This window comes from Bos javanicus, chromosome 15, assembly GCF_032452875.1.
Source record: "Bos javanicus breed banteng chromosome 15, ARS-OSU_banteng_1.0, whole genome shotgun sequence".
Classification (NCBI taxonomy): domain Eukaryota; kingdom Metazoa; phylum Chordata; class Mammalia; order Artiodactyla; family Bovidae; genus Bos; species Bos javanicus.
This window is the reverse complement of record NC_083882.1, coordinates 30,046,287-30,060,611: the sequence shown is the minus strand read 5'-3', so window position 1 is coordinate 30,060,611 and position 14,325 is coordinate 30,046,287. Positions and strand designations below refer to the sequence as shown.

Below are 14,325 nucleotides of genomic sequence, written 5' to 3'. Positions count from 1 at the left end.
AGGTTCCTCTGTCCATGGAATTCTCCAGGCAAGAATACTAGAGTGGGTTGCCATTCCTTTCCCCAGGGGATCTTCCCTACCCAGGGATCCTGCATTGCAGAAGACAGATTCTTTACTTTCTGGGCCACCAGGAAAGCCCATAGGATTAGAGTGGACCCTGATCCAAAGACTGGGATCCTTATGAGAAAGGGCAATTTGAACACAGAGAAACAGGAGACACACAGAGAAGACAGCCATGTGAAGATGGAGGAAAGACTGGAGCGGCGCTGCCACCAGCCAAGGATCGCTGGGGACCACCAGAGGCTGGGAGAGGCCAGGAAGGACCGTCCCCAGAGGCTTCAGGGGGAGCATGGCCCTGGCAACACCTTGATTTGGACTTCTGGCCAAAAATGTAAGTCTAAAGAAAACATTTCTGTTGCTTTAAGAGATGGTCATTTGTCCCAGCAGCCCTAGGACACCCAAACCCCACCTCCTGACCCTGAGGTGTGTGAGGTATAGAGTAAAAGCAGACTCCACTGGAAGGGAGGAGGGAAGCTTGGGAAGGCAGGGAGATACATACATACACACACACACACACACACATATACATATACATGTATAATTATGGCTGATCCGCATTGTTGTGTGGCAGAGGCCAACACAACATCGTAAAGCAATTATCTTCCAGTTTTAAAAAAAGCAGACTCCACTGAAGGAGGCTTCAAGGGAAACAATGTCCTCAGGGACAATGAGTTTCATTGAAGGCCAGCACTCAGACTCTCCAGAGAAGAGGCTGAGAACAAAGCAGAGCTTGTCCATCCCAGAGAAGTGTCCAGGCATGAGAGGGTTTTGGGGAGGTGAGGACGGGAACTGGCTCAGGTAAGGAGATGCTACAGAAGAGAAATGCTGAATTCTCTGGACCACTGGTGACTGAGCCAGACAGGGAGGACCGGGCCTGAGGCAGTCACTATGGGATGGTGGGCAGTCAGTTTAATTATGGGCTGACGCTTGGTGCCACTGTCCTGGACTCTTGGGGTGTCAGCTGCAGCCTTGGCACATTTAGGACACTGGCACCTCCTGCTGTGGGACCTTCTGGGGCAGCTCCACCCCCCACACAGGGTGACACAGCCTCTTGGAGTCTCCATGTCCTCTGATGACAGCCAGCATCACAGCTCTGGGTTCAGGCTTCGGGCTTTAACACTTCATGGCTTTCTGCCATCTAGACCCTAGCTGTCCGGTATGGTAGCCACTAGCCACATGTGGGCATTTAGACATAAACAAGTAACACTTAAGTAAATTAAATTTTCAGTTCCTCAGCCACAACAGCCACACTTCAAGCGTTCAACAGCACATGTGGCTGGTGATGTCCCCTCCTCACAGAAAGCTCTATTGAACAGAGCTGGACCAGACCAAGGGCAGAAACCACAGTGGTTTGAACCGCTGTCCTTATGAAGCAGAGCTGTTCACCTCGGCCAAACTTGTGAAGAGGAGGAGGGCCTTTAATAGGGACATCCCTCGCCTCACTTCCTCAGGTGAGGGTCAGCTCCAGGAACGCTCTGAGCACACCAACCCCTCAGAGCCCAGAACACAGTGTCAGGAGGCCAGAAAGGGGAAAGCGTCTTCACCTCTAGAGTCTAAGATCCATCACCCCCCATTCTTTACTTCCTGTCAGCACAACAGCAAAAGTCCACTTCCTTCAGAGGCATGGGCTGGGGTATGCCTCTAACCCCAAGAGGCCACTCACACCCAGACTCACGACACATGCCAACTCAGTCCATTTGAAAATGTCTGTGTTAGCAGCCTACTGGGCCCTGAGTAGGCCTGAAGGAAGTCCACCACCCACCAGCTCCCTCCCACCTTCTATCACCTCCAGCCCCACCCCCACCCTGGGCCTGAGTCCCTGTCTCACACCTCCGATCCTGCACACATATGCTGGGCAGAGACCCAGCCAGGGCACTCGAAACTCAGAGCCAGGACATACTTTCTCCCTAGTGCCTTCTAAAAAAGCTAGAAGGCCAGAAAACAATTCCCACCCACCAGATCTAACTACCCTCTCAGGTCAGTGATGGATACTTGCTCCACGTCTGGGAAACTAAAACCTCTTTGTGGTGATTTTCCCAAAGCAAAGAATCAGTCAGCCCCAGCAGGAAGTCTCTCCCTCTCTATAAACTGGAAGTTTTTGCAACTTTTTCAAAAATATATTATTTTTATTTGGCTTCACTGGGTCTTTAGTCGGAGCATATGGAATCTAGTTCCCTGACCAGGGACCGAACCCAGGCCCTGTGCATTGGGAGCGTGGAGTCAGCCACTGGACTACCAGGAAAGCCCCTGTGCTGGCAACTTTTAAAGGATGGATTTTCCTGCTTCTCCTTACCAAGGCGTCAAAAATCAGGATCTGATCTCAGGCCGGCACCCTTTATAAAGGATTCTGCAAAGTCGGCTTGGAGACCATGAGGGAATGAGACAGCCAGGCCGTAACATCTGGAAATCCTAAAGTTCCGGAGACATACCTGCAGAAGGCACCGAGCGTGAGGAGAACCCCTAACTACATGGCACCTGCACCGAACCAAATTAGACTGTTGAAACTGCAGGGAAATCCCAAAAAGGTGAAATCACCCAGGGATGACAAACAGAAATTAAATATACATATTACTGCTAACTTGAGGTCTGTAAAATGTTACTGATACTTCCTTTAGTGTGAGTGTTAAATGTTAGCATTGACTTCAGTCAAGATAAAATAGTTATCAGGCATTGGATATGCCACTCAGTCTTCCTGAACTTATTTTTTTTTATTAAAGGTCTTCAACCATAAAAACCTCACATTGTTTTCCAAAAACCTGACCCTCAGAATGGGGAAGAAAATTTTGCCAAACCAGGAGAAATACGAGAACGAAACTCTGGGAACTTCCCTGGCAGTCCAGTGGTTAAGACTTTGCCTTCCAATGCAGGGTTGGGGTGCCAAAATACCACATGCCTCGTAGCCAAAAAACCAAACCTGAAAACAGAAATACTGTAGCAAATTCAATAAAAACTTTAAAAATGGTCAACACCAAAAAAATCTTAAAAAAAAAAAACTTGGAACTAAGAAGCAATGGACGCGGTAAGAGGAGAACCTGAGGGGAACAAAAGAAAGAGAATAAAAAGGACATGGTCCCCACAAGATGCAGTCAATACAATACGATGATATTTTAAAATATTAGTTTTGTTGGCTTCCCTTTACCCCTATGGCCCTACTTTAACCAGCCAAGGTTTTGTGCTCATGCCTCAGTAAAAGGCTGTGACAGCAAAAACCAGGGTGCAGGGCTTCCCTTGTAGCTCAGTGGTGGAGAATCCAGAAGATCCCACAAGCCGCGGAGCAGTTGAGTCTGTGCGCTACAACTACTGAGCCTGTGCTCGAGAGCCCGGGAAACATAACCACTGAAGCCCACGTGCCCTAGAGCCCATGCTTCGCAACAAGAGAAGCCACCACAAAGGGAAGACTGTGTTCTGCAACCAGGAAAAAGCCCATGCGACAACGAAGACCCAGTACAGTAAAAAATAAATACATAAATTATTAAAAAAAAAAAAAAAAGAAAGGGGAAAAATGGAAAGCCAGTTCTAGCCTTTACGCTCCATTAGCCTAGACCCTTCACAAGACAGAAAGGACTCACGGCCTGGAGAGAAGTTGTGGAAAAGATGTCTTGGGTAAAGCCAGGCCTCCCACTGGCACAACCACCAGCACCACCTGCAGACACAAGCCAGGGGCAAGCCAAGAGATGGAAAAAACCCAGAGAAGGTTTTGAGATCTGACCACAAGGGGGCCCTACCACCCAACCAAGGGTAGATCCTAAGATAGAGGACAGGCAGAGAGCAGCCTATTTTAGAGACAGCTGAAACCTTGGACAGCGTCATGCTTTCTCATGCTATTCTGGGGCCTGGAACAGGCAGAATAATTCCCACGTGTCCAAGAGTGACCAACAGGTAGCAGAGACACATCAGATCTAATGAGGTCACACAAGCAGGAACCAGACTGCATACATCCCAGTGGACGCTTGGGTGCCCATTTAATATTGGGTTGGCCAAAAGGTTCATTTGGGTTCTTCCATAACATCTTACAGAAAAACCCAAATGAACTTTTTGGCCAACCCAATAACAAGGGCCACTTCCTCCAGGGCTTTAGTAAGTATGTATGGGACACCCCTCAGATTTCAGGCAATCAGCATGCAGAAAGGAAGGGCAACTCCATCAATGGACTGAAACTCGGTGTCCACCACTCCAGTTAAATAAGGGCAGGCTCCACATAGAAAGGTTTCCCAGGTAGTTCAGTGGGAAAGAATTCACCAGCCAAGGAGGAGACTCAGGTTCAATCCCTGGGTCAGGAAAATCTCCTGGAGAAGGAAATGGCAACCCACTCCAGTATATTCTTGCCTGGGAAAGCACGTGGGCAGAGCAGCCTGGCAGGCTACAGTCCATGGAGTCGCAGAGTCAGACACAACTTAGCAACTAAACAGCAGCCACATAGAAATGTAGCCATATTACAAAAAAAAAAAAAAGTTAATTTCCTGTATATCTGAGTTGGTAGACTAAGAGAATACCTCTGTTTGAGAATTATGGGAGGAAAGAAGTTGAAAACTAGCAAATTTTTGGTAGTAAACTAGACAGAGGATGCCACCATTGATAGATATGGGGATTAAATGAAGGGGAACAAATGGAATGGAAAATGGTAGGTTTAAAGGTTTAGACACGCTCAGATTGGGGTACTGATGTGATGTCCAAGGGTATGTCAGGAGGCAGTTGGATAACTGACTGGTACTCAGGAGTGAGTACACATTTGGGCATCATCAGCCCAATAGCTGATGGATGAGCAGGAGATCAGATGAGCTCAGGCACTCACTACATGCCAAGCGCCACTGAAAGCTTTTTGTTTACACAAACTTTTCTTTTTTCACCGTGCCACATGGCTTATGGGATCTTAGTTCCCCGATGAGGGATTGAACCCGCACCCTCAGCAGTAAAAGCATGGAGTCCTGACTACTGGACTGCCTGAGAATTTCCTATACGAACCTACTTAGTCTCAAATCAACTCCATGAGGAAGCAGATACTACTATCCCCATTTTTTTAAATATCTTTTTTGACATGCACACACTGCTATATTTATTTACTTTTGGCTGTGCCGGGTCTTCGTTGCTACACACAGGCTTTCTCTAGTTGTGGTGAGCAGGGGCTACTCCCTAGCTGTGGTGCAGTGGCTTCTCTTGTTGCGGAGTCCAGGCTCCAGGGGCAGGGGCTTCAACAGCTGCAGCACATGGGCTCAGCAGTCGTGACTTGTGGCTTGAGGGCACGTGGGCTCAGTAGTTGTGGCCCACGGGCTTAGTTGCTCTGCAGTATATGGGATCTTCCCGGACCAGGGATCAAACCTGCTGTCCCCTGTATTGTCGGGCAGATTCTTATCTGCTATGCCACCAGGGAAGTACCCCATTTTTTGTTAACATATGAAGATACAGATGTAAAAGTTGCAGGGCTTGCCACTAGTAACCAGAGGAGTCAGAAGTTATCTCAGGAAATCTACAGTATACAATCTGCAAATATAACAGCCACAGTGCTGTAAGTTCTCTGAAAACTGAGACTGAAGGAACACCAAAGGAAAGGGGTATGAGAAGGAGGTAGCAGGGAGTAAAGGAGAAAAGCATAATCACACAATCTGTAGGAGGTATTAATTTTGTAAGAGGTCAAGGAATCGAGTATGACTAAAAAGGCCCGTTGGAGCAAGCAAGCAGGAGAGGATGGTGCGGGTGGTTTCCGGCCGTCTGCAGAATAGACGGGGAGGTGGGGAGACAGTGTGCACAACTCTTCCAAGAGAACTGTGAAGAGAAGAGAGCTAAGCGATTTCAAGATTTATGGGGTTTTTTTAAGGGAAAGAATTGGGAGACTTATATATCAAAGGGAAAGTCGGCAGACATTGTATAACATCCCTTATATGTGAAATGAACTTACTTGCAAAACAGAAAGAGACTCACAGACAGGAACTTGCTGGATGGTAGGGGGAGGATGAAGGGAAGGGGAAGTTAGGGGATTTGGGATGGACAGGTACACACTGCTATATTTAAAATGGATAACCAACAAGCACCTACTATATAGCACAGGGAACTCTCCTCAATGTTATGGGGCAGACTGGATGGGAGAACGGTTTGGGGGAGAATGGATTCATGTATATAAATGACTGAGTCCCTTCGCTGTTGACCTGAAACTGTCACAACACTATTAATCTGCTATACCTCAATACAAAATAAAAAGTTTTAAAAATAATAAAATTTTTAAACAAGGACCTACTGTACAGCACACAGAACTCTGCTCAAGGTCATGTGGCAGCCTGGATGGGAGGGGAGTCTGGGGGTAAAATGGATACATGTGTATGTATGGCTGAGTCCCTTTGCTGTCCTCCTGAAACTACCACAACATCGTTAACTGGCTATGCTGCTGCTGCTGCTAAGTCGCTTCAGTCGTGTCCGACTCTGTGCGACCCCATGGATGGCAGCCCACCGGGCTCCACCGTCCCTGGGATTCTCCAGGCAAGAATACTGGAGTGGATCGCCATTTCTTTCTCCAGTGAATGAAAGAGAAAAGTGAAAGTGAAGTCGCTCAGTCGTGTCTGACTTAGGGACCCCATGGACTGCAGCCTACCAGGCTCCTCCGTCCATGGATTTTCCAGGCAAGAGTACTGGAGTGGGGTGCCATTGCCTTCTCCGGTTAACTGGCTATACCCCAATACAAAATAAAAAGTTAAAAAAAAGAAAAAGATAGGACTCCACTCAGGGACAGTGACTGAGAATGTGGAGAGGAAGAATATTGAATGGAAACACTTTTAATCCCTGATTTCCAACTTCAGACCATTCCTTGAAGCTGCCTGACAACCCTGTCTGTGTACAGTTCATACACTCGCTCTCCCAGCCACTGGCCCATACTAGCTAGTTCTCAAAGGGTCATCAGACCAGCAGCCTCAGCATCACCCAGAAACTCCTTAGAAACTCAGATTCTCAGGCCCATCCAGCCCTCCAGAGCCAGACACTCTGGATGGGGCTTGAACAGACTCTGTAGGTGATTCTGATACACACTCAAGGTTAAGTGCCCCGAGGTAACTAGTCCATCAACCCCGCCCCGACCTCTCTAAATTTCCAACCCTTCCTCCATCTTCTCTCTCAGCTGACCTTGCTGCCTAATTCACTGAGGAAAAGAGGCCATCTGAGAGAATCTCCACCAGATTCCAGCACATCCATCCATCTCTGTGCCATGGTACCCATACTGTGCTGCTCATTTCTCACTCTGGATACACCTTAGTGCCCTGACCAAACCCAAGCTCTCATTCTGTACGAGATCCCATCCACTCTTACCTCGTCAACAAGGTTGCTCCAGTAATCTCTCTCCTGCATCATCTGACTCTGGCTTTTTCCCATCAACGTATAAACGTACAACTATTTTTTCCACTTAAAAAATTGTCTTTGTAACTGAACAGGACCCTGTGGGGCCCTCCCAGCACAGAGCCGCCTATATCCTCTGCCTTTCTCTTACTTGTAGGAAGTCTTTAGCCTCCTAGGCCTTCCCAAAGAACAATTTAATCAGAGAAGTGAGAAAATGCAGAATGAAAGGAAAACAGTCAAGCAAGACCAAGTCAAGGGGGACTTCCCTGGTGGCCCAGTGGTTAAGACTCTGTGCTCCCAATGCAGGGGCCCTGGTTCGGTCCCTGGTCAGGGAACTAGACCCCACACACGGCAACATAAACCCCCGCAAGCCAAAACTAAGACCTGGCACAGCCAAATACATTTTTCAAAAATAAATAAGTAAACCAACGCACAAACTTTAGTTCCTCCTCAAGGGCCATGGATAATATTCTGAGCCATATCCTTTGAGCTATTCTGCAGACATATATAACTGAGATCACACACTTGGTCTCAGGACTTAATGAAACTCAGGTTATTGATGTCTCATCACAAAAAGAATTCAGTGAGAGACAAAGTGATAGATAAAAAGTGGACTTACAACACACTCCACAGACAGACTGTAGGCCATGTCAGAAGGTGAGAGGGGCCCCAGCGCATGGGGTTGTCAGTTTTTACAAGGGTGGGTAATTTCATAAGCTAATGAGTATTCTACCTATTTGGAGGAAGAGGTGGGAATTTCCAGGAATTAGGCCACCACCCACTTTGACCTTTAGGGTTAGCTCTGAACTGTCAAGGTGCTGGAGGGTGTGTCATTTAGATGCTAAGGTATTATACTGAGCATATAATGAAACTCATTTACCATCGCTTCACGGCAAACCAGATGGGGAAACAATGAAAACAGTGAGAAACTTTATTTTCTTGGGCTCCAAAATCACTGCAGATGGCGACTGCAGCCATGAAATTAAAAGATGCTTGCTCCTTGGAAGCTATGACCAAACTAGATAGCATATTAAAAACAGAGATGTTGCTTTGCCAATAAAGGTCTGTCTAGTCGAAACTATGGCTTTTCCAGTAGTCATGTATGGATGTGATATTTGGACTATAAAGAAAGCTGAGTGCCAAAGAATTGATGCTTTTGATCTATGGTGTTGGAGAAGGCTCTTGAGTCCCTTGACTGCAAGGAGATCCAACCAGTCAATCCTAAAGGAAATCAGTCCTGAATATTCATTGGAAGGACTGATGCTGAAACTGAAACTCCAACACTTTGGCCACCTAATGTGAAGAACTGACCCCTGAAAAAGATCCTGATGCTGGGAAAGATTGAAGGTGGGAGGAGAGGGGGTGACAGAGGATGAGATGGTTGGATGGCATCACTGACTTGATGGACATGAGTTTGAGTAAGCTCTGGGAGTTGGTGCTGGACAGGGAGGCCTGGCGTGCTGCAGTCCATGGGGTCGCAAAGTGTTGTACACGACTGAGCAACTGAACTGAGCTGAACTGAATGAGGCTCAAGGTCCACTGGAAGTCTAATCTTCTGCCACCTTGGACCTAGATGTTTCTAACCAGTTTGTCATGGTGGCTCAGTGGTAAAGAATCTGCCTGCCAAAGAAGGAGACACGGGTTCAGTCCCTGGGTTGGGAAGATCCCCTGGAGAAGGAAATGGCAACCCACTCCAATATTCTTGCCTGGGAAATCCCATGGACAGAGGAGCCTGGCAGGCTACAGTCCATGGGATCGCAAAAGAGTTGGACATGACTTAGCAACTAAACAGTAATTCTCTAAAACCATTTAATATCAGAAATGTCAACGACAAACTGGCACTTGCCAAAGGCTTTTGCCATCTGCCTCTGCAAGGACTGGATTCCCTGCTGGCTCAGACGGTAAAGCGTCTGCCTGCAATGGGGGAGACCGGGGTTCGATCCCCGGGTCGGGAAGATCCCCTGGAGAAGGAAATGGCAACCTACTCCAGTACTCTTGCCTAAAAAATTCCATGGATGGAAGAGTCTGGTGGGCTACAGTCCATGGGGTCTCAAAGAGTCGGACACGACTGAGCGACTTCACTTCTCTCTGCAGGGACTGAACCCCGGGCTGTTGCCGCTGTCGATCTTCCACATGCCCTGAAGGAAGTGCAGGGTGGAAAACAGGAACTCGATACTTTGTGTTCCAGGAAAACTGGCAGAACAAGTCCTTAGATAGCTAGATATTTTCAGGAACTGATTTTATGAGCCCAATCCTTGCATCTCCTCCTATCTAGGAAAGCACTAAATCCCCTCATGGTGACATCAGCCCCTCATGGCTAGCAGAAAACTTCTGCAAAGAAAGTGCTTGATTATATGAACTCCCCCTTCACCAAAACCACATATACCGACCTCCCCACTACCTCACCTCATTGGAGCAGTTTCTCAGAGCTATCTGAGGTGCAGCATCTCAGGCTGCAGTTCTCATTTTGCCCCCAAATAAAACTATTTTGCCCCCAATAAATCACATTGTGTATCTTTTTTAAGTTGACAGAGAGCTCCACGATTCAGTCCTTGCACATCTTTTCTTTCCTGTTTATATTTGCTCCCTTGGTGATTTCTTTTAATCTCATATCTTTAAATAACATCCGTATGCTGATGACTCTCAATTGTATATCTCCAACCCAGATCTTGCCAAACATGTAAATCCAACCTCTTTCTTGGTGTCTTGACACGCCTAATAGACATCTCAAACTTAATACGTGTTAAATCAAGTTCCTGATCTTCCCCTCACTCCCAAATCTGCTCCTTCTGTGATTTGTGTGTGCACGCACGCACGTGCGCACTCAGCTGCTCAGTCTTGTCAACTCTCTGCGACCCCACGGACTGTAGCCTGCCAGGCTCCTCTATCCAAGGAATTTTCCGTGCAAGAATACTGGAGTGGGTTGCCATTTCCTACTCCAGGGATCTTCCCAATCCAGGAATTAAAACCCGTGTCTCCTGTATTGGCAGGCAGATTCTTTACCACTGAGCCACCTAGAACAAAATCTGACTACATGTTGGATCTGTCTTTTACTCTAATCTTTGCTTCCTGGTGCTTTTGTTCACTAACAGGATACTGTCTGTACATAATGGCCTACCATAGGGAACCCTCCCTTCTGCCTGAAGATTGAACCAAAGTGCCTTTGTTTAGAGACATCCTGATCTTGTCCACCCATGAATGGCTATAAGAAAGAAGAAATTAACACATTTCCTTCCCTCTACTACCCAAGACTGGCCATTCCAGGAGATATTTGCAAGACTTATGGCCTTTTTGGACTTTCTAGGTGGCTCAGTGTTAAAGGATCTGCCTGCCAATGCAGGGGACTTGGGTTTGATCCCTGGACTGGGAAGATCCCAGCCTGGCAGGCTACAGTCCATGGGGCTGCAAAGAGGCGGACACGACTGAGCAATTTCACTTCACTTCACTTCTTGGAGAAGGAAATGGCACCCACTCCAGTGTTCTTGTCTGGGAAATCCCATGGACAGAGAAGCCTGGTGGGCTACAATCCATGGGGTCACAAAAGAGTTGGACATGACTGAGCATACACACACGGCCTTTTAAAATACTTTACTTCCAAAAAAAATAATAAATAAATAAAATAAAATAAAATACTTTACTTCCTCACCTCCTCCCCCTCTCTGTTCTATAAAAGACATCCAGACCCTGATAAGATGTTTTTTTTGAGACACTAGTCTGCCATCTTCTCTGCCAACTTTCCGAATAATGTCTCTAGTCCTCACCTCAGCACCTTGTCTCCCAATTTACTGGCCTGTTGTGCATGGAGCACAAAGAGCTAGGACTCAGTAAAATTTTCACAGCCTATACATCCTCAGTTAATGGTCAGGCCAAAAATCCCTCCCTTTTTCTCATGCCACCCAATCCATCAGGAAACCCTATTGGCTCTATATTCAAAACATCCAGAATCCAACTGCCTCTCACCTCCTCTCCTGCTAGACACTAAGCAGAGCCACCATCACCTCTCATGGGATGACTGTAGTGACCTACATGGTCTCCTGCTTCTACTCTGGCTCTCTTCAGATCTGTCCTTCTGTTCACTGTGGGGTCCCATACCAAGGTCACAGATGCGAGACCTTGAACCAAGGCCATCTATGGAACTAACTGAACCCAGCTGTAACCATTGCCAGAAGCCCCCCAATCCTTACAGGCAGCTTCCTGACCCCAAATTAGGCAAAAATACTCACCCTAACCAATCATCTAATGCCACCTTTCCAGCAGGAATTTTTTGTCTTGAGGCTATAAAAATTGGCTGCTGCTGCTAAGTCACTTCAGTTGTGTCTGACTCTTAGTGACCCCATGGACTGCAGCCTACCAGGCTCCTCCATCCATGAGATTTTCCAGGCAAGAGACTGGAGTGGGTTGCCATTGCCTTCCCCAATAAAAATTGGCTACTAACCCACAAAAACTGTTGACTCTCCCTGACCTGTCAGAAGGTCGGCCCACTGCACTTGAAGCACCCTGAACTTACTCCCTTCTGAAATACTCTGTGTCTGGAAATTCTTTTCCAACCCAGGCTCAGACTGCCATGACACACAGTGGTTTTAGGGACTCTGTTAAAGCAAAAGTCAGATCTATGTCCCTCCTCTGTTCAATGGCTCCTATCTCAGAGTAAAAGTTCAGTTCAGTTCGTGTCCGATTCTTTGCGATACTATGGACTGCAGCACATCAGGCTTCCCTGTCCATCACCAACTCCCGGAGCTTACTCAAACTCATGTCCATCAAGTCGGGGATGCCATCCAAGCATCTCATCCTCTGTCGTCCCCTTCTCCTGCCTTCAGTCTTTCCCAGCATCAGGCTCTTTTCCAATGAGTCAGTTCTTCGCATCAGGTGGCCAACGTATTGGAGTTTCAGCTTCAGCATCAGTCCTCCCAATGAATATTCGGGACTGATTTCCTTTAGGATGAACTGGTTGGATCTCCTTGCAGTCCAAGGGACTCTCAAGAGTCTTTTTCAACATCACAGTTCAAAATCATCAATTCTTTGGCACTCAGCTTTCTTTATAGTCCAACTCTCACATCCATACACGACTACTAGAAATCTTATTTCCAGTAAAAGTTAAAGTCACTGAAATGCTCTTAGGATCCAATAAGGGTGTTCCCTTATCTCTTTGACTTTGTCTTCCACTCTCTAGCTTGTCCTCTTTCACTCCAACTGCACTGATCTTCATTCTCTTCCTCAAAGGTGGCCTATCTCAGGACCTATGCATTACTGTTCCCTCTGTTTTGAATACTCTCTGCCCAGACATCCAGATGGCTCACTCCCTTAGCTCCTTTGGGTTATCCAGTCACTTTATCATTGGGACCAACTCTGATATCGTCTGAAACACTGTATCATCCTCCCTGCTTTATTTGCCTCTATCACTCTGACTGCCATCCAATACTATATGTTTTACTTATTTCCTTATTTGCTTATTGTCTTCTACTTCTATTAGAATGTAAGCTCCTTAAAAGCAAGGACTTTGCCTGTTTAGTTCACTGCTGTATCCCCACTTCCAAGAAGATTACCCAGCATGTCCAGTAGCTATCCCTAAAATGCAATGGAATGAGGGTCCTAAGGTAAACAGAGTAGGCGGTCCCTGGAGAAAGAGACCTAGGCATTGCTTTCTTGACAGAAGAGAAGCCATTTTTGGCCGAAGCTGTTTTGTCATCTAAGCCTGGCCTCAGTGGCAGATCTTGAACAGGTCTCAGTGATCAATGACCTTAAGTGAAGGGAAAGAATGCAGAAATAAAGGAAAACCAGTCAAGAAACAATTGCTCAGTTAAGTCATAGTAAACAATAGTTTAATAAAAAGAGTCCTAGTTCTTCCTTAAGGGATATACATAAGAATCTGATGTCAATCTTTTTGTTCAGCTGGATCTAAGGTCCTCACCAAGGTGGGGAATGATAACTATCTGCTGAGACGCTAGACAGGTCTGAATCTAGGGAATGATGCTGACCTTTTCCAACACTCTGAAGTCAATCAACTAAAGCTCTCTGTTAAAAAGCAGAGACATCACTTTGCCGACAAATTCCGACTAGTCAAAGCTATGGTTTTTCCAGTAGTCATTAATGGATGTGAGAGTTGGACTATAAAGAAAGCTGAGCACCAAAGAATTGATGCTTTTGAACTGTGGTGTTGGAGAAGGCTCTTGAGTCCCTTGGACTGCAAGGAGATCCAACCAGTCAATCCTAAAGGAAATCAGTCCTGACTATTCATTGGAAGGAGTGATGCTGAAGCTGGAACTCCAATACTCTGTCCACCTGATGCGAAGAACTGACTCATTGGAAAAGAGCCTGATGCTGGGAAAGACTGAAGGCAGGAGGAGAAGGGGACAACAGAGGATGAGATGGTTGGATGGCATCACGGACTCAATGGACATGAATTTGAGCAAGCTCCGGGAGTTGGTGAATGACAGGGAAGCCTGGTGTGCTGCAATCCGTGGGGTCGAAAAGAGTCAGTTACTGAGGGACTGAACCAAACTGAAGGCTCTTTGTTAACCTTTGATCCAATTCTATGTGGAATTCTGCTTAAGCCCCTTCATGAATATGCATACACTGCTCAATCCCTCATGAATATGCATATACCCTTAGGTTAAAACTTCCCCAATTTTGCTGTTCAGGGAGACACTGCTTGGGGAAAGATCCCATCTACTCTCCTTACTTGCTGCAAGCAATAAATTCTTCCTTCTCCCAATCTTTTGACTTGGTTGTGTCTTTTGGCTTGACACCCACCAAAAGGGGAACCCGGTTTGAGGGTAACAATAGAAAACAAAAGAGCTGAGATCTGGAAGATATTTGTCTTGCACAAGAGAGACAGCTCTCACTGCTCCTGGAGCAGAGGTAAGAATGAATTCAGCTATGTTTGTAGGCAGAACTTTAAGGATTTCCCTCCTGATTGCCTTTAGTTCCTCAGGGAAACAGAAGATAAGGAGG

At 46.6% G+C, this 14,325-nt stretch overlaps 1 long non-coding RNA gene across 4 annotated transcripts in view; it reads right to left on the bottom strand.

The window, feature by feature from the left end:
- Positions 1-14,325, bottom strand: part of LOC133261851 (uncharacterized) — a 101,732-nt gene that overhangs the window by 69,344 nt on the left and 18,063 nt on the right. The gene's annotated exons all lie outside the window — the stretch shown is intronic.